Source organism: Elephas maximus, chromosome 27, assembly GCF_024166365.1.
Source record: "Elephas maximus indicus isolate mEleMax1 chromosome 27, mEleMax1 primary haplotype, whole genome shotgun sequence".
NCBI lineage: Eukaryota > Metazoa > Chordata > Mammalia > Proboscidea > Elephantidae > Elephas > Elephas maximus.
Window position 1 is genome coordinate 14739629 of NC_064845.1, and position 26868 is coordinate 14766496.

General features: G+C 39.3%; 1 long non-coding RNA gene across 1 annotated transcript in view; it reads right to left on the reverse strand.

The window, feature by feature from the left end:
• LOC126068428 (uncharacterized) overlaps nt 1-26868 on the reverse strand; it is a 373496-nt gene that overhangs the window by 323743 nt on the left and 22885 nt on the right. The window contains exon 2 of the long non-coding RNA XR_007515681.1: nt 15323-15401. This is a non-coding gene — a long non-coding RNA (uncharacterized LOC126068428). The remainder of the gene's footprint in view (nt 1-15322; nt 15402-26868) is intronic.

The following is a 26868-nucleotide window of genomic DNA, read 5'->3' on the forward strand; positions in this document are numbered from 1 at the left end:
GCATTATGCAAACACTCAGTAATAATTATTGCAGGGAAGTTCCACCAATGGGTGCTGAGATTAGCGGCTGAGAGTTTTGAGGATAAACAGGGTATTTTCATAGTCCCAAAGTATCTCCTCCACGAAATGTATTAATCTCAAAGGCAGAAATGTGACTTTACAGTGAAGAAACTCGGCTGACACCACCATAACCAAACAATCATTGCTAACGCCACCCATAAAAAGACATATTGACATCATGTCTCCTAATATGATGCGCTGGGAAGGGCACAACAGCACTCCCGTGGTGTTCTAGTCAGACAGGCATAACCTCAATGTAGCCATAAGAAATCAGAACAGACACAGATTGGGGACATTCTAAAAAAAATAACTGACTTGTATGCTTTAAAGCCATCAGAGTCTTGAAGGACAGGAAAATTGAACTGACACAGATTGGAGGAGACTAAAACATGACAAGTAAATGGAATGGGGGATCCTAGATTATATTCTGGGACAGAAAACAGACATCAATGGAACTTTTGAAAACTGAGTAAACCCTATAGTTTATTTGATAGTGTTGTAGCAATGCTATTTTCTTGGTTTTGATAATTGTACTATGGTTATGTATGATATTAACAGGACAGGGTAGGTAAAGATATATGGGATCTCTGAAATATCTTCACTATATGTTCTAGTAAATACAATCGGAATACACCCAGTTATATAACATTTATACACTCCACCCCCCCAAAAAAATAAAAACCTAATACAAGAAGAAAAATAAGCATGAATGTGTAAAGGTAGAAAAAGAGTCAAAGTCTAATCAAAATGAATTATAAGCATATGTTAATAGACTTCATGATAATAAGCATTATTAGATAAAACAAGAATCATAGCAAAATCTTTAGCGTGAACTCACCAGGAAGATACAGAAATTATAAACTTACCTACACCTATTAATATAATTTTGAAATATTGAAGGGCATCATAACAATTATATGAAAGGAAAAAAAAAAAAGGAAAAGTCCATCATCCTGGAAGAGTCTAACGAATCTCTCAGTAATTAATAGATTAGTAGATTAGCAGATAAAAAAAAAAGGAACCTATAACAAGGAACACAGCTGGATTTAATGAACATTTTAGAACAAAGCACAGTATACATTTCAGGCAAACAAAAAATTTTAAAGTTGAACTGCACACTGGATCATAAAGCAAGTCTCAACTAATATCAAAGAAATCAGTGGTACCATAAATACTGTATCCTTTGAAGGAAATACCATTTAATTAAACACCGATTAAAAAAATGTTAAAGCTACACTTAGAAATTTAAAAATATACCTTACGCAACAGTCAAAAAATAATAGAGATAATAAAATGCTACAGGCTAAACAAAAAATAGTAACACCATGTATCAAAACACGTACGATGACAACAAAGTACTAATTAGAGGAAAATTTACAGCTGCTAATTTCTAGGGGAAAAACAGGCCAATGATTAGTATGTTCAGCATCCAGAAAAATTAAATAAACCCAAAGAATAAAGAAAGTAGTAAATAGAAGAGCAGAAATTGATGAGTTAAGAACATTCTTTAGAGAGTACCAACAAAATTCATTTGCAATTCTAAAAAAACTAAGAAAATAGTAAAATCTCTGGAAAGGATAATCAAGAAAACAGTGACAAGAATAATCAAGAAAACAAAAGAGAAGGAATATATTAATATTTAGACTTGAACAGAGATTAAAAAGATAGAAGAGATAATTGTGAGCAATACAAACTAGTAAAACTGACTCAAGAAGAATTAGTCTATCTGAATGGACCTAAAACCATTAATGATATTAAATAAAAATATTTCCACAATGAAAATACCTGGCCTTGATGCTTTTACAAGTTACTCATTCATAACAGATTATTCCTAATCTTACAAACTTTTTCAGAGTTGAGACAAACTCTTCCCAGCTCATTTTTGAGGCTAATATGACCTTAATACCAAAACCAGATATGGACAATAGAAAATGAAAATTACAGGCCAATCTTATCCCACCTAAGATGCAAAATACCCGAATAAAGTATTATCAAACAAAAGCATCAATACATAAGAGCAATAACGCATCATGGCCATCTTCGCCATCTTGTTGCTTTTTTTTTTTTTTTTTTAACTGAAGAGTGCATTCAGTTCAACATTAGGAAATCTGCTAATGAATTTGATATAGTAATTATTTGTTAAATATTAAGAGCCTACAGTGTGCTAGGCATAGTTCTAATAGTGTAGGTTGCATATATGGAAAAAATTTAAATTAAAAAATCAGTGTCCTTGTAATGTTTATATTCTATCCAGGGAGTAAAATAAAACCATTAATTTGGAATGAGGCTCAGCAAACAATGGTCCATGGGCAAAATTCAGCCTGTTAACTGTTTTTATAAATAAAGTTTTATTGGAACACAGCCCCCCCCCCACACACATGCCTTTTTAAAAACATATTGCATATGGCTGCTTTCTTGCTACAATGGCAGAGTTGAGTAGTTGTGACAGAGACCATATGGTCCAAAAATCTGAAAATTCTACTTTCTGGCCTTAGAGAAAGTTTGCTAACCCCTGATATAAGATGTTAGAAAAATAACTGGCCTGGAAAAAAGTAGAGCAGGTTAAATGGGAGTTAAGAGTGCAGGAAGAAGTAAGATGTATGCATTCATGAATAGTTTGCAAAATTAAATATGATGGTTAGAATAGTCTTTACTGAGAATGTGAGATTTGTGCCAAGACTTGAAAGAGACAATGGGATCAACCAAGTGACTATCTGATCAGAAAAACATTCCTGGTAGAAGGAAGACCTATTTGTAAGGCAGGAATGTGCTTTCTGTATTCAACGACTATCAAGGGGGCAGTGGGACTGGGAGAGAGCGTACAAGGGAGAGTGGTAACAGCAAGAGGAGGCTGAAGAGGTAAGGAAAATGCGTGCATGTAGCAGGGAAGGGTGAAGGGTGGAGTAGAAGGTCCATGGAGGTCCCTGTGGGCCACTGTAAGGATTCTAGATTTTAACCCAAGTGAAATGGGGAACCATTCCAAGCTTTTGAGGAGAGGAGTGTCATCGTCACAACTCGCTCCCTCAAAGGAAACCTAGTAGCCATGTTGAGAGTAGTCTGTATAGGAGCAAGGGTACAAGGCAGAGACTTATTGTGAGACAAGAATGATAGTGTATTAGATCAGGGTAATACAGTGGAGGTGGTGAGAGGTGGTCAGATTCTACATACACTTTGAAAGAAGAATTAACAGGATTCCCTGATTAGAAGTGAGACAGAAAAGAATATAAAGTATAGAATAATTCCAGTGTTTCTGATCTGACTGACTTGAGGAATAAAGTCTTCGAGAGCAGAAATTGAGAAATCATATATGGAGCAGGTTTGATGGGGCTGAGGAAGAGAGATCAAAAGTTTAGTTTTAGACTTGTTACTTCTGAAACTGCATTTGAGTCTACTAGGTACCCATGTAGAGATGCTGAATAGCAGTTGGATATTCAAGTCTGGGGTTTGGGAGAAGGGACTGGGAAGGAGATAAATTTGAGAGGAGTTGGCATAAAAGCCTTAAAATCACCAAGAAAATAAATGTTGACAGAGAAGAGGAAGATTCCAAGGACTGAGCTCTGGAACACTAAAGCTTCATAAAGAGAGAAGATGCCATCACTGAGGTAAGGCTAAATCCAGCAAAGTGATAGTAAGGGGAGGTCCTTAGAGCCAAATGACAGTGTATCAAGAAAGAGTGAGTGAACAAATTTGTCATAGGCTGATAGCTGACAGATAAAATAAGGTGAAAAGAATTGACCATAGGATTTGACATCAAAAGATTTTACAAGAAAACTGTATTATCTCAATAACCAAAAACAAACACCCAAACTCATTGCTGTCCATTGATTTTGACTTATAGCAACACTACAGTACAGAGTAGAATTGCCCCACAGAGATTCCAAGAAGCGCCTGGTAGATTTGAACTGCTGACCTTTTGTTAGCAACCATAGCACTTAACCCTACTACACCACCAAGTTTTCCATTATCTCTATAGATATAAGAAATAAGACATTAAATAAAAGCCAACAATTACCTCCACAAAAATTCTTAGGAAATTAGTAATAGACTTAAACTTCTTTAACCTAATAAAGTTACCGTATAAACTCTTCAGCAAAACATCACACTCACTGGTTAAAAATACTCCCCTAAAAATTAGTAAAAGACAGGTTTAGCAACCATCATTAAAGCTATTTAAAAATGTATTAGAGTTTTTAGTCAGTGTCCAGCTACATGTGCACACACAAACACAAAGAAGAACGATTAAAAAGGGAAAACACGAATCACAGACATTATGATCCCAAAGCAACTACAAATAAATTATTATAATTAATATGAGCTAACATTTTCTGGGTACAAAAATCAATTTCAGGTACTATGAACATGCAGAATTTTTTTTAAGCTGTCATATACAGTACCAATAATAATGATATATCTAAAATGAGAAAAGCAAAAGTTGTATGACTTCCATGTAGAATATAAAATTTTCTTAAATGCATTATAAAGTCAAATAAACATAGATAAATACCATATCCGTGCATTGATAGACTCAGTATTACAAAGATATCACATCAGTATTACAAAGATGTCACGTCAGTATTACAAAGATGTCACGTCTGCTTAGATAAATCCATATCGGCAAAACTATTCCAATCAAAATCTCTACAGAGTTTTTCACTGGCCTTGACACGCTGATTCTGATCACTAAGAAAAGCAAAGAAAAGGAGAATACTCTTGAGAATACAAGGTAGAGGGCTTACCCTACCAGAGATCAAGACAGTAGTAATTAAGACAAAACAGTATTGGTATAAGCTTATCAACAACGGAACAGTAGTACTTGGAGCTCAGAAAGACCTACACATGTGGAAATGTTATTTATGAAAGAAAAAATATCAGAGAGCTATGGGTGAACTTTAGAAGTGTTGGAACATGGGTTTTCTTATAAGGAAAAAAAAAAAAAATCCCTACCTCACTCCAGTTAGAGAATCAATCCCAAATAAGTTAAAATCTTAAATGTGAAAGTTCAAATTTTAGGGTCGTTATGACTCAGAATCAACTCAGTGGCACACAACAACAACATAGGGAAACAGAAGAGAATGCTTTTTCTTCCTTGGGATAGATCATAAAAGATAAATTAGAACATATTAAAATGAATAAGTTTCTCTTCATCGAAAGACACCATAAGCGTAGTAAGAAGACACGCTAAAAACTGGCAGAGATATTTGCGATACATATAATTAACAAGGAATTAGTCTCCAGGATATATAAATAACTTGTAGAAACCAGAATATCATTACAGGCGTTGCGTAGAAAATGAAGCGCATATGCACACTGGACATGAAAAGACACACTATCTCATTAGTAAATTAGGTAAATGCCAACTAAAACCACAATCGAACCTCTTTCCACACCAACCAAATGTGGAAAAATAAAGATACCTAGGAATACAAAGTGTGATGAGTACATAAAACAACTGGGATACTCATAATACAGTGTATATTGATAGAATCGTAAAGAAAACAAGGAAATGATTAACACAAGACAGAGGAGCACGCTAATGCTCAGCTAGAAGAGAAGCAGAGATAGCAGAGACATGCACCCACCGCCAAAAAAATCCACTGCCGTCGAGGCGATTCCGACTCATAGCCACCCTATAAGACAGAGGAGAACAGCCCGGCAGGGTTTCCAAGGCTGTAAGTCCACATGGAAGCAGACTACCACATTCTTCTCCTACGGAGCAGCTGGTGGGTTCAAACCATTCCACTGTGCCACCCGGGCTCCACGTTTCTTAAACTGGGTCTGGAATACGAGTTTTTGTTTGATCTAGTTTTTTATGTATTTATTTTATTATTTGTTGACTACTATCGATTATTCTATTATTGTTGATTCATTATTGAAGATTCTACTATATTGTTTTGATGTCGATTTTATTTTATTGTATACCAATTATTTGCATTATTTGTTATTTTATTGTTTATCTATTATGTACATTGTTCTATATAGTCAGGTGTTTTTTTTTTTTAATTTTTATTGAGCTTCAAGCGAACGTTTACAAATCAAGTCAGGCTGTCATATATAAGTTTATATACACCTTACTCCATACTCCCACTTGCTCTCCCCCTAATGAGTCAGCCCTTCCAGTCTCTCCTTTTGTGACAATTTTGCCAGCTTCCAACTCTCTCTATCCTCCCATCCCCCCTCCAGACAGGAGATGCCAACACAGTCTCAAGTGTCCACCTGATACAAATATCTCACTCTTCATCAGCATCTCTCTCCTACCCACTGTCCAGTCCCTTCTATGTCTGATGAGTTGTCTTCGGAAATGGTTTCTGTTCTGGGCTAACAAAAGGTTTGGGGACCATGACCACCAGGATTCCTCTAATCTCAGTCAGACCATTAAGTATGGTCTTTTTGTGAGAATTTGGGGTCTGCATTATTTGCATTATTTGTTATTTTATTGTTTATTTATCTATTACATACATTGTTCTATATAGTTAGGTTTTTATATAGTTAGGTAAGCTTTAGATAATCCTCAGAAAATAAAAAATGAAATTTAACCTACAAAGCAGAATGAAAATCTTAGACAAAACTCATTAAACTGAAGGTAATTAAAAACCACCCCTCTGAAACCAGAATAAAAGGTAAAAGGTTTTAAGGAAATGTAAGGCAACAGAAAGGCAAAAATTTAGGTAGCATTGCTCAGAAAAGTAGAAATTAAAACTGTTACATAAATGAAATCACACAAAAGAAACAAACTGGTAGGCAAGCATGATAAATGATAGTAACACGAAGAACAGGCTAGGGGAAACTGAGCAAATGAAATTAAAATAGCGTTAAATCAGACAAAGGACATTCAAGACATATATACACGCTATCTCAATAAAACGTGGAAGAGAAAAAACATTCAATGATATAAGATAACTTTTCTAAAATAATGGTAGGCCTGAATATACAAATCAAAAGAGCGTACTATGTCCTGGCAGGGTGGGGAGGAGGAGAGACCTGACGCAGGATAATCAACACTAACCCATACCCAGTGCTGTCGAGTCGATTCCGACTCATAGCAACCCTATGGGACAGAGTACACTAACCCATACCTTGGCAAAATCACCAGGTTTCAACAATAAACAAAGAAACGTTGGCAGCCTTATGGGTAGATAAAAAGACCAATCTATTCTTGGTTGAAAAAACACTGCAACGATGATAATTCTTCCTGAACTAAAATTTTAATTCAAATTTCAGTCAATGTTGATATGAGGGGAAAAAAGCCAAGAGTAAATAGCCAGAAAGGTTCTGAAAAGACCACGAGCAAAAAGAGTAATGAGAGAGATTGACCCAAATTATTAAAGCTTGTTATAAAGTTATAGTAATGAATACAGTCAGTAAGTCTGTGTGAAACAGGTACATGTATGGAACCAGACAGAGAAACCAGAAATACACACAAATGAACAAGGTAGCATTTCACAGTGATGGGCAAGAGTTGGCTTATCCAATTGTTTTTGTTGTTGTTAATTATAAAATTTTATGCTGTAAGAAATAAAATGAGTAGTTTCTTATACTACCAATAGCAATGTAAATGGGTCTACTTTCTCTGAAAATTATTTTGTCCATTTGAATGAAGCTTCTTTTTTGAACTAGTGACCTTGTGATTCTACTTCTAGAAAGCCACCCTAAAGCAAAAACCTGGATCTACAGAAATACATTTACAATTATGAAGGAGGTGCGAAGGTTAAGTATTTAATACAATATAACCATATGGTAAAATATTACAGACATTTTAAAAACTCACATTTTCAAGAACGTTTAGTGACAAGAAATATGTCATTGATTTCTGAATTGTCACTTTACAGTTTGATTCTATTTGGGAGCAAGTAAATTACTGAAAGGCTTTACAGGTGATTTATTTCCTTTTTTTAATATACTTGCTTTGTATTTTCTAAATTTTTAACATCGAACATGTTATAATTCCTTAATCTCAAGAAAACAAGCATTATATTTGATTTTCCAAAGATCATGGAACACAATCAGAGTTGGCTTAAGTAAATCTTATATATTTTTATAACTGTCATATTTTAAACTGTAAGTATATACCCTGATTTCACTTCCCATGGTCTTTTTCCAATATATCAAAATATTGCACACAGATGCCAAAGTTGACCAGATTTATATAACTTAACAATATTTGGAAAAATCTTATATATGAAACTTTAATTGTGATTACCCACTACTGTGGAGTAGATTCTGACTCATAGTGACCCTGTAGGACAGGGTGGAACTTCCCCATAGGGTTTCCAAGGCTGTAAACCTTTACAGATGCAGACTGCCATGTCTTTCTTCCACGGAGCAGCTGGAGTGGCTCGTGGGTTTGAACCGCTGACCTTTCGGTTAGCAGCCGAGTGCTTTAACCACTGCACCACCAGGACTCCTTTAATTGTGGCCAGAGATTTTAAGTACATATTATGATGGATATTTTTTAAAAGCCATTATTAAATAAGGGACTATATCTTATTCGGAAACCTTGATGGCGTAATGGTTAAGTGCTACAGCTGCTAACCAAAAGGTCAGCAGTTCGAATCTACCAGGCGCTCCTTGGAAACTCTATGGGGCAGTTCTACTCAGTCCTATAGGGTTGCTATGAGTCGGATTCGGCTCAACGGCAACGGGTTTATTTTGGGGGGATTTTTACACCTTATTCTGAATTATTCAGAGTTTCTTAGACAAAAGGCAGATATAATATGAAAAGTGTTACTTTCTTCACAGAAATAGCAATGGAAAGTGGCCATAAATGGAGTTAACGTATGACGTATTTTTGTCAATGGTTCACTTTTTAAAAGCCTTATCCGCCGTATAAATGGATTAAACATAAGAAAGTTTGACATCATTTGTTATAGATGTGTCTTCTATTTTAAGTAAGTATCAGATGAATTATTTTGCTCTCTAAAACCCAGATTTTCCACAGCCAATATCATCTGGATATGTTTTAAAAGAGACTAACACCCACATTGAACACATGCATTGACTGCTGTTTTGTTGAATCAGCGTTGAAGAGACTAAGCTGTAAGTGCTAGCTAGCATGGCCCCAGCAAGTTATTGTAATTTGATAGTTCCTGCAACTCAAATATTGAGTCCCATTTTCTCTGCAACCCATCCAGGGACATGGAGTTGTTATTTTCCTCAGTAGGAATGAATTACCACAAATCTTAACCACTTCAGTGGGTACCTTTTATCTCATATTAAGTACTTTTATCTCAACTGGGTATTTGTCATTTGACACTTGCTTTGGAAATCTGCCTGGTGGTTGATTTGATTTCAGTGGCAGTCAGTGGGAACTTCCCAAGCCTCTATCCATTGCCTTTTGTTACTTTTGTGGGTTTTTCTTAAGGGTATTTCCAAAGCTGATTTTCAACTTAACTGACTCCTAAAGATCTGGTAGGACCCGAACATTGAGTGGGTACAGGAGTAAGCAGGGGTATCTGTAAATGACCCTGAGGTCTCAATCCGAGTTGCCTGGACATTGTCATTGTCATTGAGATGCTCTCCTTTCTGCCAGGGAAGGGACCTACACCCAAACTGAGCTTCCTAAAGAACCAGTGTCCCACCTTTACCATGTTCTCTTCCCCCCATGGGAGGATCCACGACTTCCCATAGGCAGGGAGGTATCCAGATTTTAGGAAACTGGCTTTTCAAGGCAAATCTATAAATAGCTGTTCCTTGGTGCCAAGCTGCTCTACTTATTCACCACTGAGAAGCTTGCTCTCTTCAAGCTTTCTCTGAAAAAAGAGCAAGAGGAGAATATTCCCCATTTAAGATGCTCTGGTGGTACAACGGAGCCTTGATGGCGCAGTGGTTAAGAGCTGGCCTGCTAATCAAAAGGTCGGCAGTTCGAATCCACCAGCTATTCCTTGGCAACCCTATGGGGAGGTTCTCCTCTGTTCTATAGGGTCACTATGAGTCAGAAACGACTCTATGGCAATGGGGTGGTGGTGGATTTGCTTCTGGAGCTTGAAGGAAAACAGCAGGGTTGAAGGTACAGATTTAAAAGACAAAGTAAGATGCTTAGTAAAAAGAGAGTGCAAACATCTTCCCTGAGCACGAGCAAGGAACTGCCACAGATGGAATCCAGAAGGCTATCAATACCGTACAGCCAAGGAAGACAGACACAGAAAATTCAGGTTCATGAGAGGAACACCAAGGAGGATGGCATGCCTGACATCAGAGGAAGAGAGAATGTGGGTAAAAACAGTTCCAAGCACCTGTAATTGTGTCAGGATTGAGCCATGATCATCACACCAGCATCTAAGACGACATTGGTGACCCTGTGCACACACTCACCGTTAAGTGTGGCGGCCAAAGGAATACATTGAAAATAAGGGCAGTAACAGGAGAATAGAGAAGCAGAAGTCAGTAAAACTTGTCTAAGTTTCTAAGCTAAGGGGAAGAAACCTATGAGCAGAGAGAGATCAGAGATGCAGGAGAAAGGGGTGAATTGACCGATGGAGATCCCTTCAGAACTGGGAAAGGGTGGCACCAAGAGCCTAGGGGGCTGGCCTGAAACCTAAGAAGGTACACTTTTACCTACAAGCCAGCAGGAAGAACGGAAACACAGAGAAGTTTCAGGGTGGACAAGAAGTTCAGTTTCTAATTATTTGGGGGAAGGTCAATTTGTAAGTAGGAGGTAAAGCTATCAGATAAAATTAGAACGGTATTAGGGTTGGGGATGGGAGGAAAGTGGAGAAAGTAAAAGAGCATTCCATTTAAACAAACAAAAAATGGAAGTCAGACTTTTCACCAGATTAGAGTATATTTTCCCCCAATTAGTTGGAGTGAGTGGTATTCTCTAACTGCAGTGGATTTATGGACAGGCTAGGCATTGGAGACATTTCGGTCCCTATAGCACTTTGGCATAGACTGTTGTTTCTCTGTTTTGGCTTTTGCTTCCTCATGCTCTCCTTCACCTAACCCAGGTTACGCTGACATGATCTTTGACTTCCCACAGAGAAGTGTTCATTTTAACTGGCAGGCAAATGCTATTACACTCTGAAGGCCCATCATGCTAAATGACCATTAAACCATTACACTTTAAGAACTGCCTCTCAAGATAGAGATTCCAAGTGCTTCGCACAGTATCACTGTGAACTATCAGCATTTTATAGACAGGGAAATGTCATCACGGAGCTCACATGAATTCCTCCGGTTATAAACAAAACATCTGTGGCTGGTTAGCTCGGTTGGCTCATCCATGAAGTTAAATGGCCAACATCTTGGGTGGAAAACTTGTAAAGCTCTGCTTGTGTGAGTCTGTTTGCAAGCCATTTACCTGTAGTCTAAGTCAGATGAGGCATCTCACAAGCTGATGCTCCCAATTCAGAGAGGGTGTGGCTGCCATCATCTCATCTCCCAGCCTCCTCCCTCCTTATTCCCCAGCAGATACCCACCATGTCAATGAAGCTGTTTTCCATCCTGGCCATCCCGGCCTCTGCATCTTTTCCCAAGTTGTCCTTGCACGTTGATTATTCTTCTATTATACCCATTTCTATTCAGTCTTTCCCTGCACTTCAAAGTTTGCCTGAAATGCCACTAAAGTCTCAGTTTTTCTCAGCTGACTCCAGCCTTCATGAATCTATATATATCTGAATGGCCACTACTTGCAATCTGTACTCTACAATTGGGTTCATAACTATATTCAGTTTGAGACTGTAAGTTGCCCAAGGGTAGGTGCCAGGGGATAGATAGCACAGAGTAATGTAAAAACGAGACCTGATCTCTGTTTCAAGTTCTATACTTCCTAGCTGCATAATCTTGGGCAAGCCACCTAGCTTCTTTGTATATTTGTTTCCTCATTTAAAGATAAGAATCTGTACAACTGTAGTTCTCTGCCTTATACATTTTTATCACTACAGCCTCTAGTAGCACTCAATAAGCACTTGATGCCCTGATGAGTAGACCTTGATCAATACAAATCTATAACCAGAACGCAAAACAAAACCAACAGCCACCCCACCAACCCCACGCACCCCACCAACCAACAACGAACAAACACCGCTCAAGCCCTGTGAGCAGTATGGGTCTTATCTTATTTTCCACCTTACCATTTTAAGTCCGTAAAGAGCAGCATAATTTCATACACAACGTGGGGGTGCAATCTTTACATTAGCTTACATTTTTAAAGGCACTCAGTTGACAACGATTTTTTCCTTCCTTTTTAGGTCATAGCTTTGTCAAAGAAGAAATCAGAATGAGACATTTGTACATGATCAAAAGGGCAGGTAATCAAGTTACAAGGAAGGAACCATAAATGCCTTGTTTTGGGGGTACTGCAGTACCAGAGGTTCTCAAACTATGGTCCAGCAGTTCCTGGAGAGACCTGGGATTCCCACAGGACATCTGTGAAGCCAAAGCTATTTTCATAATACTAAGATGCTACTTGCCTTTTTCACTCTCATTCTCTCGTAAGCATACAATGGAGCTTTCCAGAGACTACATGACACGTGATATCACGGCAGCTTGAATGCAGAAACAGATATGAGAACGCAGCTTCCTTCATTAAGAGAAACATTAAAGAGACGCACAAAAATGTGAAAAAAAGTGCTATGCTTCTCATTAACATTTTTGTTTTGGTAAAGTTATTTTTCGTAAAAAAAAAAAGTGTTGGATTTATGTTAACACATCACAGACTTACTACTTTAATGAAGCAATTAAGAATTTTTTTATTCTCAGCTTGAATTTCTAATATAGTAAACATTGTTAGATATATAACCCACTCATATAAAAGCTCTTTGGGGTCCTCAGTGATTTTAAGAATACAAAAGGGTCCTGAGACTAAAATATTCACAGAATTGCTTCTCTATATTAATGAGGGTAAGAGAGATATATTTGCCAAACAAAGGAATTTTGTTTAACTCTATAAATTCTTCTTGCTAAGATACATATGAAAAATACACTCACAGCAATTAATATGGCTCTATCTTTTGTTTCTTGATATCCAAAACACTAAGCATTCTGCACAAAGGATAGCAGCGAAGTCCATATAATCCAATGACCTCTACATTCAAATTCAACTCCATGGAACACTCCTGGTAATGGTTGGGAAGAACGAGGAGTGGGGAGAAGCTCAGTAGTATTGTCTCTGCTCAGTAAGGTTAGTTTAGGGACAGTCCCCCCATATGCATCCTTTATAATACTATATAAAGGAATTAATGCTCTTTCATTTGGTGATTTCAAAAGGCTTATCTATCTCTACTACACTAACTTTCTGAGTCATGAGTACACAAGAATCCCTTTGAATTCACATAGCTCAAGTTCCTTCTTTTTCAGACACGAGAGGTGAACTTGCCTAAGATCACAGAATACATTAGTAGCTGACACAGGTGAGCTAGGCCTATCATTTTTAAATTTATGAACTTTTAAAACATATCTGGAGAATATGTTATTTGGAGAAAGCTTTCAGCGAATGAAGGGAACACTAAGAATTATTTGCAATCTTCTGTAAAGGACTATTTTTTCAATAAAATTCTCATGGCTGTATCAGTTTATTTAGGTTGTGGGCCTGTTAATTTCTTACATTTGCCTGTACTGAGGTAATCCCGTGCTCAAACAATCCTTGCCAAGTATTTGAAATGAAACCCTTTAATCAAAGAAAGGCAATAAAATCAATGTAAAGAAACTTGCTGCCATATAACCTGTTGAAAAGCAGCTGCTATGCTGACAACTCCCTCATGTCCTGGTAACTGATTAAGAGATAAAAGAAGGCTGGCAGAATGTGGAAGCGGGTGGGTGGAAGGCCATTGGCTGGGAAGAGAGATTGGCCCAGATGCAAAAAGTACAAACTCGCTTCTGGAGCACAGTCGGCACCAAGATGCCCCAGGTGTCTTCAATATTTAACACTCCCTGTTCCTCTCATAACACACAGCTGAAGCTATGACGCCCAGGTATGCTTGGGAAACCATTACCGCAGCATAATACAGGATCTCTGTGATGTCAGTGAGAACAAATTAATGGAGATTCCTAGAAGAACTTGCTTGGTTTTATTGATCTAAACTATGACCTGCAGGCCAAATTTCGCCCCCCACTGGTTTATTTTGTTTTTATTTTCAGTCAGCCTTCAGGCTGGAGAGGGGGAGGGTGGGGAATACTTCCTGATGTGAACAAGTGGAATTCAAATTTAAGTTCCCGTAAGTAAAATTTTATTGGAACACAACCACACCACTTTGTTTACATGTTGTCTATGGCTGCTTTATTGCTACAATGGCAGAAATGAGTTGTCACAGAGATCATATGGCCCACAAAGCTTAAAATACTTACTATCCGACCCTTAATAGAAAAAAAGTTTGACAAACTTGGGATCTGAACTTCAAGTCCCCAACCCCAAAACAAAGTACATAAAGCTTATGTTTCAGATATTTATATCTTTGCATATCTCATCTTAGTAAATCTTAATGACTTAGCAAAGCATATTGATTATATTGAGTTTAGGATTTTGTAGGACATGTTACAACGGGCTCAAACACGCCGACAACTGTGAGAATGGCCAGGTCCGGGCAATGTTTCGTTCCGGTATACACAAGGCTACCATGAGCTAGAGCTGACTCAGCCACAACTAACAACCAAACCCACTGCTGTGGAGTCGATTCCACCTCACAGTGAGCCTATAGGACAGAAGAGAACTGTCCCCCAAGTTTTCCAAGGAGCGCTGGTGATTTGAACTTCCAACCTTTTGGTTGGCAGCCGAGTTCTTAACCACTGCGCCACCAAGGCTGCAAACAACAACAGGACATGCTAAGCCAGAAGGAGTGGCACATTTAGAATCGCTGTGGGGTACAGTGGATTGAGACCAAAATCCTGAGAAGTGAAAGAATCGCTTTAGAACATTTTGTTTAACTTCCAGGTGATTATAATAACACATGGTGCCTGAAGTCATTCTAATGTTTATTTATTACAACTGCATGAGAGTTGTAATAAAAACTCAGTTCAAGTTTCATCACGTAGCTCTGGGACAAAATTCTACCTCCTCCCTCAATATCCATTCCACTTTCACACAATCAGTTTGCTCCCCTCCCTCACACAGAAGCAAAGCTGCCAAGCTCCAAGAACTACCTCGTTTCAAGATGCAGCAGGATATCAACATACATTCTTTTCTCTGAGTTCCTTCTGGCAAGAAACTGTTGTCATGGATCAAACTGATTTACTGGAATAAATATTCCAGAAACCAGATAAGGGTGATTACAAAGCCCAAAATAGCTTCTAATAAGAGTATTAAGGCGTTCCAAAGGACTAAACCTCAACGTACCTCCGGTCTGTGGATCCCTGGCACGATTCTCCAGACGAGAAGGATGGACGACTGTCTCTTTATGGTGATGCTCAGTGTCCTGCAAACATAATTATCTTCAGTTAGCAGTCTTAAAACGTCACAATGCAGAATAAGAGCTGAAAGTAGGTTTGATAATTCAGTCTTTGCCGGCTTCTTCTCAACATCGCCTCTTCATAATATGACATTTTTACCCTTCTCAAAATGAGGAGGGACAGCCAAGCTCCCCTGCTAAACCTAAAGTCAACCTGGAGCATCTCCACTGAAGCCGCAGCCATCTTACAGAAGGAAGTCACACGAGGGAGCGCCAGCGTCTTTGTGCAGAACTTTATAGTAACTGGGCTCAGTCAGGAGCTGAGGTCCTTCAGTACACGAAATAGTTCACACAGGTGATGAACTTTACAATGGCACACACCCTGCTAGGCTAGACCTTTGACTCAAGAGCAATTTAATAAAAGTAGATTGGGTAGCAGTGCTGCTATAATCCAGGCCCCAAAAAGATGTGTTATGATCTCACCGGTGTCTTCATTTTTTTTTACATGATAAAATAGGTCCTTGTGTCTACTGAGAAGTACCCCTAATTACTGACTCAGCCAACTTAGGAAAACATGACAATAGCTTCTAACCCTAGCTTTTACTTAAAAAAAAAAAAAAAAAAAAATTCTCAGGTTCTTTTATTCAGAGAAAATAATTATGGTTTTCTTTTTTAATTTCATACTGGCAGAGAAGCTGAATAACCTGCCTGAGATTCTGTTAGCCTGAAGTTTCATGATCACAATTGGATATTCCTGAAATCCAATGGCTGTGACACAAAGAACGAGGGTTGCCTGAGTTAACTAATAAAAGAGGCACAGTGAAATTTGAATTTTAGATAAATAACAAAGGGATTTTTTTAAGTGTAAGTATGTTCCCGGTACAAACAGATCCCAAATAGATAGGGGTCTACTTATATTAAATTGTATTTGTTGTTTATCTGGATTTCAAATTCAAATTTCACGGGACGTCCTGTGCTTTCTCTGACAAGCCCAGGAGTAACTTTAATTCCAAAATGCTTCTTAGTGTATAAGTAGTGGGGAAAAAAGTTGGGGTGAGTGGGTTGTGCCTAGTCCTGGATGACAAAAGTTCTTAAGATTTTGGAACAGTTCCAAATACAATTAGACCTCCATTCTCCAATCTGCGAATGGTCAGGTGTGATATTTAAAGGTTGCATGGACCCGTACTGGGAAATGATTACAAGGAACAACGGCTATGATGCCAGGTGAAATGTCACATACTTGATTTTTTTAACTTTCTCGAATGGCTTGTCTATGTATCTGACATATAAGTGTAATTAATTGCTGATAATTATGATATATAAAATAAATAATTATATTATTTATATATAAGTGAACTAAATGAACAAAAACTGGGTCCTTTCAGTTCCACGCTCGGATTGCCTCAAGAACTGTCAGGTGTAGCTTAGCAACTAATAACGAGGAGGCATTTTCTCTTCGGCTTTGGTGTATATTTTCTTTACCAAATAAATCAATTTAAAACTCATCTTGACACCCATCCCCTATCATTTCAATGGGAAAAGGAACGTGATCCAAACCAACTAATTCAATTGAGTCCTCACAATACAGGGTTTCTTAAGTGTTGCCCCAGACCATGTCTGACCTCCTGGACGCACAGGGGAAATTAAGGCAGAAAAACCTAGCAGTTCAAACCATTGCAGCTTTGAGACGTGGTAAGATTTAATCTCTGAGGTTCCCCAAGGCAAATAAGGTTGAGCAAATGACCGGAGAGTAACATGTTGAAGAATGGTTTATTTTTAAGGACTGAAAATGCCCCCAAACACACCAAACATTTAGGAAGGAAGAAGTTTATCACATTAAGGTATAGACAGGTTAGCTGGTCATGGAGAGGTGAGTCCAGTGCAAAACAAAGGACACCTAGATAATTAGGTGGAAGGAATATTTTGCCTTGGATGACTTTAACCAACCTTAAACTCATCATGATGGCCACAATACCGTATCTACCTCAAAAAAAAAAAAACCTTTATCGTTAAGAGGATTCTGACTCACAGCAACCCTGTAGGACAGAGTACAACTGCCCTATAGGGTATCTAAGGTCTGCCTGGTGGATTTGAACTGCCAGCCTTTTTTAGTTAGCAGCCATAGTTCTTAACCACTGTACCATCAGGGTTTTCATATCTACCTTGGAGTTACATTTTTTCACATAAGGGATCAGGAAGTATTTGTATTTCCTAAGTTTATTTGATTGACTTGAGAAAACAGAAAAAGGAGTAAGTTTCCTCTGAGAAGTTCCCTGAATATTTAATCCAGTACTAGCCTCACCACAAAGTTAAATACTCCTCAATATTCTCCCCTGAGCATGCCAGGGTAGGGCTGAAACCCAGCCCATTCTTGTGAAGGCCTTAGAACTTCAGGTGTTATTTTTCACACCTGGAAAATTCCACTGCTAGGTTATACCAGGTAATTCAACAGGAACCAGGATATGAATATATGAGAAAAATGAAGATCTCAAAGTACTGTGCATATTCAAGACTCCCCTGAGGGAACTTGTTAAAAATGCTATTTCCAGTCTCCATCACAGAGATTCTGATGCGGTAGGTCTAAAATTCTCTATTTATTTTACAATACATGTAGTATTTATTGATCCTGTACTATGAGAAATGCCAATGGAAGTTCAGAAATAAAAATAATGTACTCCCCCTCTCAAAAGTTTAACATCATTTGAGCATTTTATTTCACCAAGCAGGCCTATAGGCCCCACACCGCTTTGCTGTCGAGTCAATTCCGACTCGTAGTGACCCTGTAGGACAGAGTAGAATCGCCCCCACAGAGTTTCCAAGGAGCGGCTAGCGGATTTGAACTGCCGACCTTTTGGTTAGCAGCGGTAGCCCTTAACCACTATGCCACCAGAGTTTCCAGACCTACATGGGACAGGTATTCATTCCACTTTATAGAAAAGAAAGCTGAAGTCCAAAGAACCACAGGTATACACAAAGATACACAGTACACGAGGAAGTCAAGTCTCCAGACAAGGTAAATTAATTAATTCGTTCATTATTTCTCTGATCTCTTCAACAACTTCTTTCCTCCTAGAGCCCTCTCTGTCACTCTGGTTTCCTTGATGTCCTTTGAATTTGTCAGACAGGCCCATGCCTCAGGATCTTTGTCTTTGTTCTTCTCTGGGCTTGACACTTTCTTCTACCAGAGATCTCCTGACTCACTTCCTTCATGCTTTGGTCAAGTATCACCTTCTCAGTGAGACCTTCCATGGCCAAATTGTTTAAAATTACAACCCTTGGCTGTAGCTTCTTGTCCTCTTTCCCTGCCTTCCCCATCCTTCCAAAGACATGAAGTCTAATGGATAAAGTGAAGAAACTCCATCTTACAAATCTTCTCTGTACTACCCTAATCTTTGACATTATTTACACGTGTGCATATTTTTGTTTCTTGCCCCTCTTTCTCCTACTATGATTGTGATTCTCAAATTTTAACGGCATCAGATTCATTAGGAAGGCTTTTAAAACACACATTCCCAGTTTCCATTTCCAGAGATTTGACTCAAGCACTAATGTTGCACAGCTTTGCCCTAAAGTAGTGGTAATAATCTCAGCATGATTTTGCTCCCCTCCCCCAAGGAACATTCGGCAACATCTGGAGACATTTTTGATTGTCACAACTGGGTGAGGTTGCTACTGAGACCTAATGAGTAGAGGTCAGGGATAAAGATCCTACAATGCACAGGATAGCCCCCCACAACAAAGAATTACTCAGCCCGATATGTCAATAGTGCTCAGGCTGAGAAAACCTACCCTAGAGCAACGCCTCCCAAACATGATTGTGCATCAGCACCTAGAGGGCGCTTTAAAACTCACATTGCTAGGCTCCGCTCTCAGTGTCTGATTCAGTAGGTCCAAGTGGGGCCTGAACATTTACACTCCTACTAAGTACCCAGGTGAAGGAGATGCTGTTGGTCCAAGCCACACTTCTAGAATCACCTTAGTAGAACAAATGCTCCATGAGGCAGGGATCTTGGTCTTCTACTCACAGCCATTACTCCAGCAACAGAGTGTGGCAGAGTCGCTCAAGTTTCTCATTTTTTAATAGCAGGCCTCCCTTCCCCCAACACGTGAGATGTTCTGACACCAGTAATTTTTGTATAATACATGGAGAAACAAGAGAGTTGATGTTTGGTTGGGGGTTTTGTTGTTGTTGTTGTTGTCTTAACAGCAACTATGGGACCACTTCTATTGCTATTGGCTCTCAGTATCAACCAAAGAAGTCTGCTGAAAATTCACATGTTAACACAGACACACCTAATAATCAGGTAGATGGAGATTCTCAGATTATATTCCTATGGCCCAGATCCGGACAAAAGTGACTGCCCAGTTCAATTCTCTGAACTCCCTATTTATTTGCAATGGAACTACACAGTCCAATCAATACTCTGAATTTCCTATTTATTTGCCATGGAACTAGATGGTCCTACAATCATTGGTCATGCAATTCCGATTTTCAAAAAGTGAGCACAGAGAATTATCACACACAGTTCTTGGGTCTGATGGTTGAGTGAAGTCCGTGGCACTTCAACACAATGGAAATTGGCATATATGGAACGGACTTGTGCTCTGGGGGTTCTGCTCTTTCAGATGGTATCTTCCAGGTGCTGCCAATTACCTCTCCTTACATCATTTTCTGGGGAAATATTAAATTCAGTTCCTTTTATCCTGTGCCCAAGGCCAACAATGAAGCAGTCGATCTCCATAATTCAAACATGTCTGATATCTTAGACTCAACTGCCCTGTTTAAGACAGGCGTTTAATGAAGAACTGGCGAAGGAGAAGTTTAATGGCTAAAGTGAAGGTGCTCCATTTTCCAAATCTCTTTTTACTCGTGTGGAATCATCAACCAGTGTTACTGATTTCCATTTACTGGCAGGACTTTCTATTGTTTTCAGATGTTAGTATCCTTTGCTAGTGCCTGCAGGCAATTAGTTTCAGGGTTAGGCTTGCTGTCTTGGAAACCAAAGACTTCTCTACTGCATAGAGAAAGCTGAAGCATCCATGATAGCACGGAGGATGCAAGGCATTTCAGAAAGCTGGGAAAAAATATTTCACTGATTTGCCTTCACGTTGCAACAAGAAGAATCTATGTAACAATCATCAAAATCTTCAAAAATAAACGTGGTTCACTCTTGAAAAAAAGTTTGCATATCATAAAATTCACATATGTTAAGCATACAATCCAATGATTTTTAGTAAACCTGTAGTGTTCTACAACCAACACCACAATCTGATTTTTAGAATATTTCCATCACTCCAGAAAGAACCCTCTTTGCAGCCACTCCCCATTCCTACCTCCAGTGCCAGGCATCCGCTAATCTACTTTCTGTCTGAATAGATTTTCCTTTTCTTAGAATTCCACATAAATGGAATCACGCAATATGAGGTCTTCTGTGTATGGTTTCTTTCACTTGTTTTTGTGGTTCGTCCATGTTATGGTGTTCATTTTTATTTTTTGCTCATTCTTTTTTATTCCTAGACAGAATTCCATTGTATACATACATTACAACTTGTTGATTCATTCACCAGTTGATGGGCATTTGTTTCCCCCCATCGGCCTCCGCTTTTTGACTATTATGAATACTGCTGCTATGAACATTTCTGTACAAGTCTTCATATAGACATATTTTCATTTTTCTTGGGTAGATTCCCAGGAGTAAAATTCCTGGATTGTATGATAAATCTATGTTTAATATTTTTTAAAAATGCCAAGCTGCTTTCCAAAGTGGATATAGCATTTTATAATCCCATCAGCAATGTATGAGGATTCCAGTTTCTCCATATTCTCTCCAACTCTTGCTATACATAGTTCACTTTTAACGTCAAGGTAAGTGCTTTACAATTTGCACCATTAATATAAAAACATAGCTAACATTTTTAGAGGACTTACTTCGTGTAATGGAATCCCAGGGTGGTAGAGACAGTTGATGCACTCAGCTGCTAACAGAAAGGTTGGAGGTTTGAGTCCACTCTAAGATACTAGGAAGAAAGGCTTTTTGATCTATTTCCCAAAAAATCACCCACTGAAAACCCTATGGTACACAGTTCTACTCTGACCCCCATGGGATCACCATGAGGTATTCTATGTAATGACATTTCTGCATGTTACTGTTAACTCTTCATTAACACCACGAGAGATCATCCATAGCTTACCAATGAAATGAGGCTCAGAAAAGTTACAAATCTGCCCACAGAATTAAAGCAAGTAGGTGGCAGGGTCTGCATTCAATGCCTTGGGTGTGTGACATGGAATTTAAATACACGAGTTCTTTGTGCAGAAGTCGAGACACATTTAAAATATGAGCGTGGCATGGAAGCTCTAGAAACATGTCCAAACTCCCTGAGGGACCAGATTACTGGGCTGAGGGCTGTGAGGACCATGGTCTTGGGGAACATCTAGCTCAACTGGCATAACACAGTTTATAAAGAAAATGTTCTACACCCTACTTTGGTGAGTAGCACCTAGGGTCTTAAAAGCTTGTGATTGGCCATCTAAGATACTCCACCGGTCTTACCCCATCTGAAGCAAGACAGAATGAAGACAGCTGAAGACAAAAGGGAACAATTAGTGTCCAAAGGACTAATGGACCACAACTACCAAAGCCTCACCAGGCTGAGCCTAGCACAACTAGACGGTGCCTGGCTACCTCCACTGACTGCTCTGACAGAGATCACAATAGGGAGTCCCTGACAGCGCTGGAGAAAAATGTAGAACAAATTCTAACTCACACACACACAAAAAAAGACCAGACTTACTGATGTGACAGAAACTAGAGAAACCCCAAAAGTATGGCCCCTAAGCACCCTTTTCACTCAGTAACGAAGTCACTCCCGACATTCACCCTTCAGCAAAAGATTAGACAAGCCCATAAAACAAAATGAGACTAAAAGGGCACACCAGCCCAGGGGTAAGGACTAGAAGGCAGGAGGGGACAGGAAAGCTGGCAAGAGGGAACCTAAGGTTTAGAAGGGGAGAATGTTGACAAGCTGTGGGGTTGTGTCATGGATTCAATTATGTCCTCCCCCCAAAATTTGTGTGTCAACTTGGTTAGGCCATGATTCCCAGTATTCTGTGGTTGTCCTCCATTTTGTGTTCGTAATTTTATGTTGAGAGCATTAGTGTGGGATTGTAACACCACCCTTACTCAGGTCACCTCCCTGATTCAAGGTAAAGGGAGTTTCCCTGGAGTATGGCCTACACGACCTTTTACCTCTCGAGAGGTAAAAGGAAAGGGAAGCAAGCAGAGAGCTGGGGACCTCATACCACCAAGAAAGCAGCACCAGGAGCAGAGCACCTTTTTTGGACCCAGGGTCCCTGCGCCTGCGAAGCTCCTCGGCCGGGGGAAGATTAAGGACAAGGACCTTCCTCCAGAGCCGACAGAGAGAGAAAGCCATCCCCGAGAGCTGACGCCCTGAATTTGGACTTATAACCTACTGGACTGAGATAATAAATTTCTTTTTGTTAAAACCATCCACTTGTGGTATTTCTGTTATAGCAGGAGTAGATAATTAAGACGGGTCACAAAACGATATGTATATTGTTTAATGAGAAGTTAGTTTGTTCTGTAAACCTTCGCCTAAAGTACAATTAAAAAAAAAATTGTAAGAAATTCTAGAAAAGGCAAAGCTGTGGTAATAGAAAGCGCACCAGTAGTCCCCAGGGCCAGGTTGCTGGGGGTGGGAATATACTTCGAGGGACCTTTTGGAGGTGAGGCAAATGTTCTATATCATGATTGTGGTGGGAATTATGTGATGTATACATTTGTCAAAAAAATCAAAAATAAAATATCAGCATGGGCTTCATCTTACTAATCATGGCTTTATCTTACTAATCATGGCACTTCCATTAACGTCATTAGAAAGAGGAATAAACAAGAAATTCAATTGTTTCAAATAACGATAGAGTTTCCTTTGAAGAATTGATACTAAAGTTCTAGTAAAGACTTTCACCTCAGAATTTTCCCTTTAAATGTCACATCCCACTGTTGTAGTTTTGATTCAGGATTTAACCAGCAAGATATTTATGACAATCAAAACTCAAATGAAACATACTTCATAGCAATGAAATTGCTGAATGGTTTTTATTAACTGTACTGAATCATTTTCCACCACCTAAAGATGTGAATTCTGACAACTGCTGTTCATGTTTGAGTACTCAAAAAACATTTATTGCCAGTTTCTGGAGTTCCGCCTGTGACTGAATTGAAGTGTATTGATATTTCATCTGGCTTATATTCCATTGCAAACAGGCTCTTGGCAGGATGGTTGCCTAAGACCTTGGATGGAACTGCTCCAACTCAAAATCTTTGACTAACCCCCATTTCTGGCCACAACCTCTTGGCCTACCCATTCTCTGTTTCCAGGAACTCCATCTGATCTGGTCTCCGCCGTTAAAAAGGCCCTCATGCTCTCTCAAACCCAAGTTCCTCTCTTCCTTGGAGACTACCTCAACGCTGATTTGAAATACTCAGATTTCAGAAGGGGTACATTTATTATCTTTTGGATTCATTACTTAACCTTGACAGAAATGGCTTACTGGCAAATGCTTGCTTCCCTGTTTTGTTTTAGAATATATGCTGATTTATAACCTTGCTCCTCAAAGTGTGGCTCACGGACAAGCAGCAGCAGCAGCATCCCCAGGGAGCTTGTTACAAATGCAGAATCCCAGACCTCATCCCTGACCTACTGAATCAGAATCTGCATTTGAACAGATCCCCAGGTGATTCCCACCAACGTCAAAATTTGAGAGGTATTATAGATCATTAACTTCAGCACAGACCCCCAGGCCTTACCTACAGTCTCGAAACCTCACATTACCCGAATGACAATCCACCCCAATCAGGCGTAATAGTAGAGGATATGGATCATTCAGAAAGCACTTCCTCCTCTCTGCACATGTTTCTTCCCTCTGCCTACAAACTTGCTAAAACTACTTCCCCTTTAAAGAACACCCAAATCTCTTGACCCTGGTACCCCGGGTAGAAGAGTGCACTATTGTTCACACATATTTGCTCCCGCTCTGTAGGAGGATGACACATCGCCACTCTGTTGAACTTGGGTTCGACCACGTGACTTGCAATGAAATGTAAGCATAAGTGATACATTCCATTCCTAAGCAGACGCTTTGAGTCAGATGACGCTCTGCCATCTCTCTTTGTTGTCACAGCATTAGCAATAACCCAGATAGAGGCTGGTCTGTGGGCCTGAGTCCAGAGAGAAGACCACATGGAGCAGAACCTAAGCTGACCTATGGAGGACAAGTTGATTTCTTGTTGAAAGCCACAGAGATTTGGGGTCCATTTGTTACAGCCTACTTTAGCCAATGCTGACTGATATACTTTGAATCACTGTTCTTTTCCATTTTTTCTCAATTGAAAAAAAAAAAAGGAAAAGAAAAACAAATTTAGAGAGAGGAGTCTTATTTAGAGGTGCCCTCACATCTTAATTCTCCAGAAATTAGGTTGTTCCCTCTTCCTTTGCCTACTCTGCTAATTTTTTTTTTTTTGGTGAGGGTAGGGTTGCCATTCTTCTTCTAATTTTCAGATTCCCTTCTGTATGTATTACATTTTTTTATTTCTCTATAACAGGGATTGCCAAACTTTTTCTGTAAAAGGTGACAGAGTAAACATCTTAGACTTTGCAGGCCATATGGTTTCTGTTATAACTACTCAACTCTGCTGTGGTAGCAGGAAAGCAGCCATAGACACTAAGTAAATAAATGGGCATGGCTGTATTCCAGAAAAAACTTTTCCCAGTCCAAGGTTAAAAACTCAAGGGTTATTCTTAACTGGTCCTACAGCTGAAACCATTTGCTGTTGGGTTGATTCCAGCTCATGGCGACCCCATGTGTGTCAGAATAGAACTGCCCTCCACAGCGTTTTCATGGCTGAGGCCTTTTGGCAATTCTTTTGAGGTGCCTCTGGGTGGGTCTGAACTGCCAAACTTTCAGTGAGTAGCCGAGTGCTTCACTGATTGGGCCACCAGGGAAACCATCCTCTACCTACCCCACTCTAAACTTGGCCAGGTATCAAGTACTCGCAAAACCACAGAAAATCCACTCTAGATGAGTCTTAGACATGTTAGCTCAACTCCATAATTTTATAAAGAAATTGTTACCCAAAGAAATTAAAAAGCCATGCCAAAACCAGAATTCTAGTTAACAATACCCATACTGAAGTATTGAGGAAGAAACATTCTGATGTCTTCAACTTACTTTTACAATGCATTCACAAAATAAGACGGATTGTGAGTGGGCAGAGGGATGGATAGATACATATGGGTAAAACAAGAATAATAAAATGCTAATTATAGAATATGAATGGTAGATATATGGATTTATCTCACGGAGTTTATCAAGCATGGTTTGAAAAACTGATCTACGTAAGGCCTTGAAGTGCCAGCTCAAGTATCTCCGTGTTCATTCAATAAACACGTTTTACTTTCCTACCATGTGCTAGATAGAAACCCTGGTGGCGTAGTGGTTAAGAGCTATGGCTGCTAACCAACATGTTGGCAGTTCAAGTCCACCAGCTGCTCCTAGGAAACTCTATGGGGCTGTTCTACTCTGTCCTGTAGCGTCGCTATGAGTTGGAATCAACCCGATGGCAATGGGTTTGATTTGATTTTGGTATGTGCTAGGTACTAGGACACCTTGGTGACAAAGAGAGATGTGGAGCTTGTAGTCTAATGGGAGACAAATACTAAGGAAACCTTGGTTGTTTTGAACTTCCAGAACTCATGTTCTGCACCATTCATTATGCACTTAATGTTTATCATGTTGCATTTGAGTCTCCTTTCTCATAGGGATTACAAGCTCCTTGAAACACAGGGATCTATGTACTGGCCCCAGTGCCTTGCATACAACCAGTAAACCAGTCGCTGTCGAGTTGATTCTGACTCATAGCAACCCACTGTGTGTCACAGTAGAACTGTGTTCCATAGGGTTTTCAATGGCTGATTTTTAAGAAGTAGATAGCCAGGCTTTTCTTTCGAGATGTCTCTGGGTGGACCCAAACCTCTAACCTTTTGGTTAACAGCCAAGCATGTTAACCTTTGCACCACCCAGGGACTCTACCTTGCACATAAACCAAAAAAAACAAACCCATTGCCATCCAGTTGATTCTGACTAATAACGACCCTACAGGACAGAGTAGAACTGCCCCATAGGGTTTCCAAGGAGCAGCTGGTGGGTACAAACTGCTGACCTTTTGGTTAACAGCCAAGCTCTTAACCACTGTGCCACCAGGGCTCCCACCTTGCGCATACTACCCAACAAAAATCTGCTGCTATGCTTGTTCATAAAACGAGGGCTCTGGCTATTGCTATATGAGAAGATGTGGCCAGGGTGTTGAGGTACCTGCAGTTATGTAAAAGACAGAGCTCTATGAACATGCTTCCAGCAGTTGTTGAAAGGCTAGAGGCAAATGTCTGTGTCCCTCTCAGTCAGGGTAGAGGC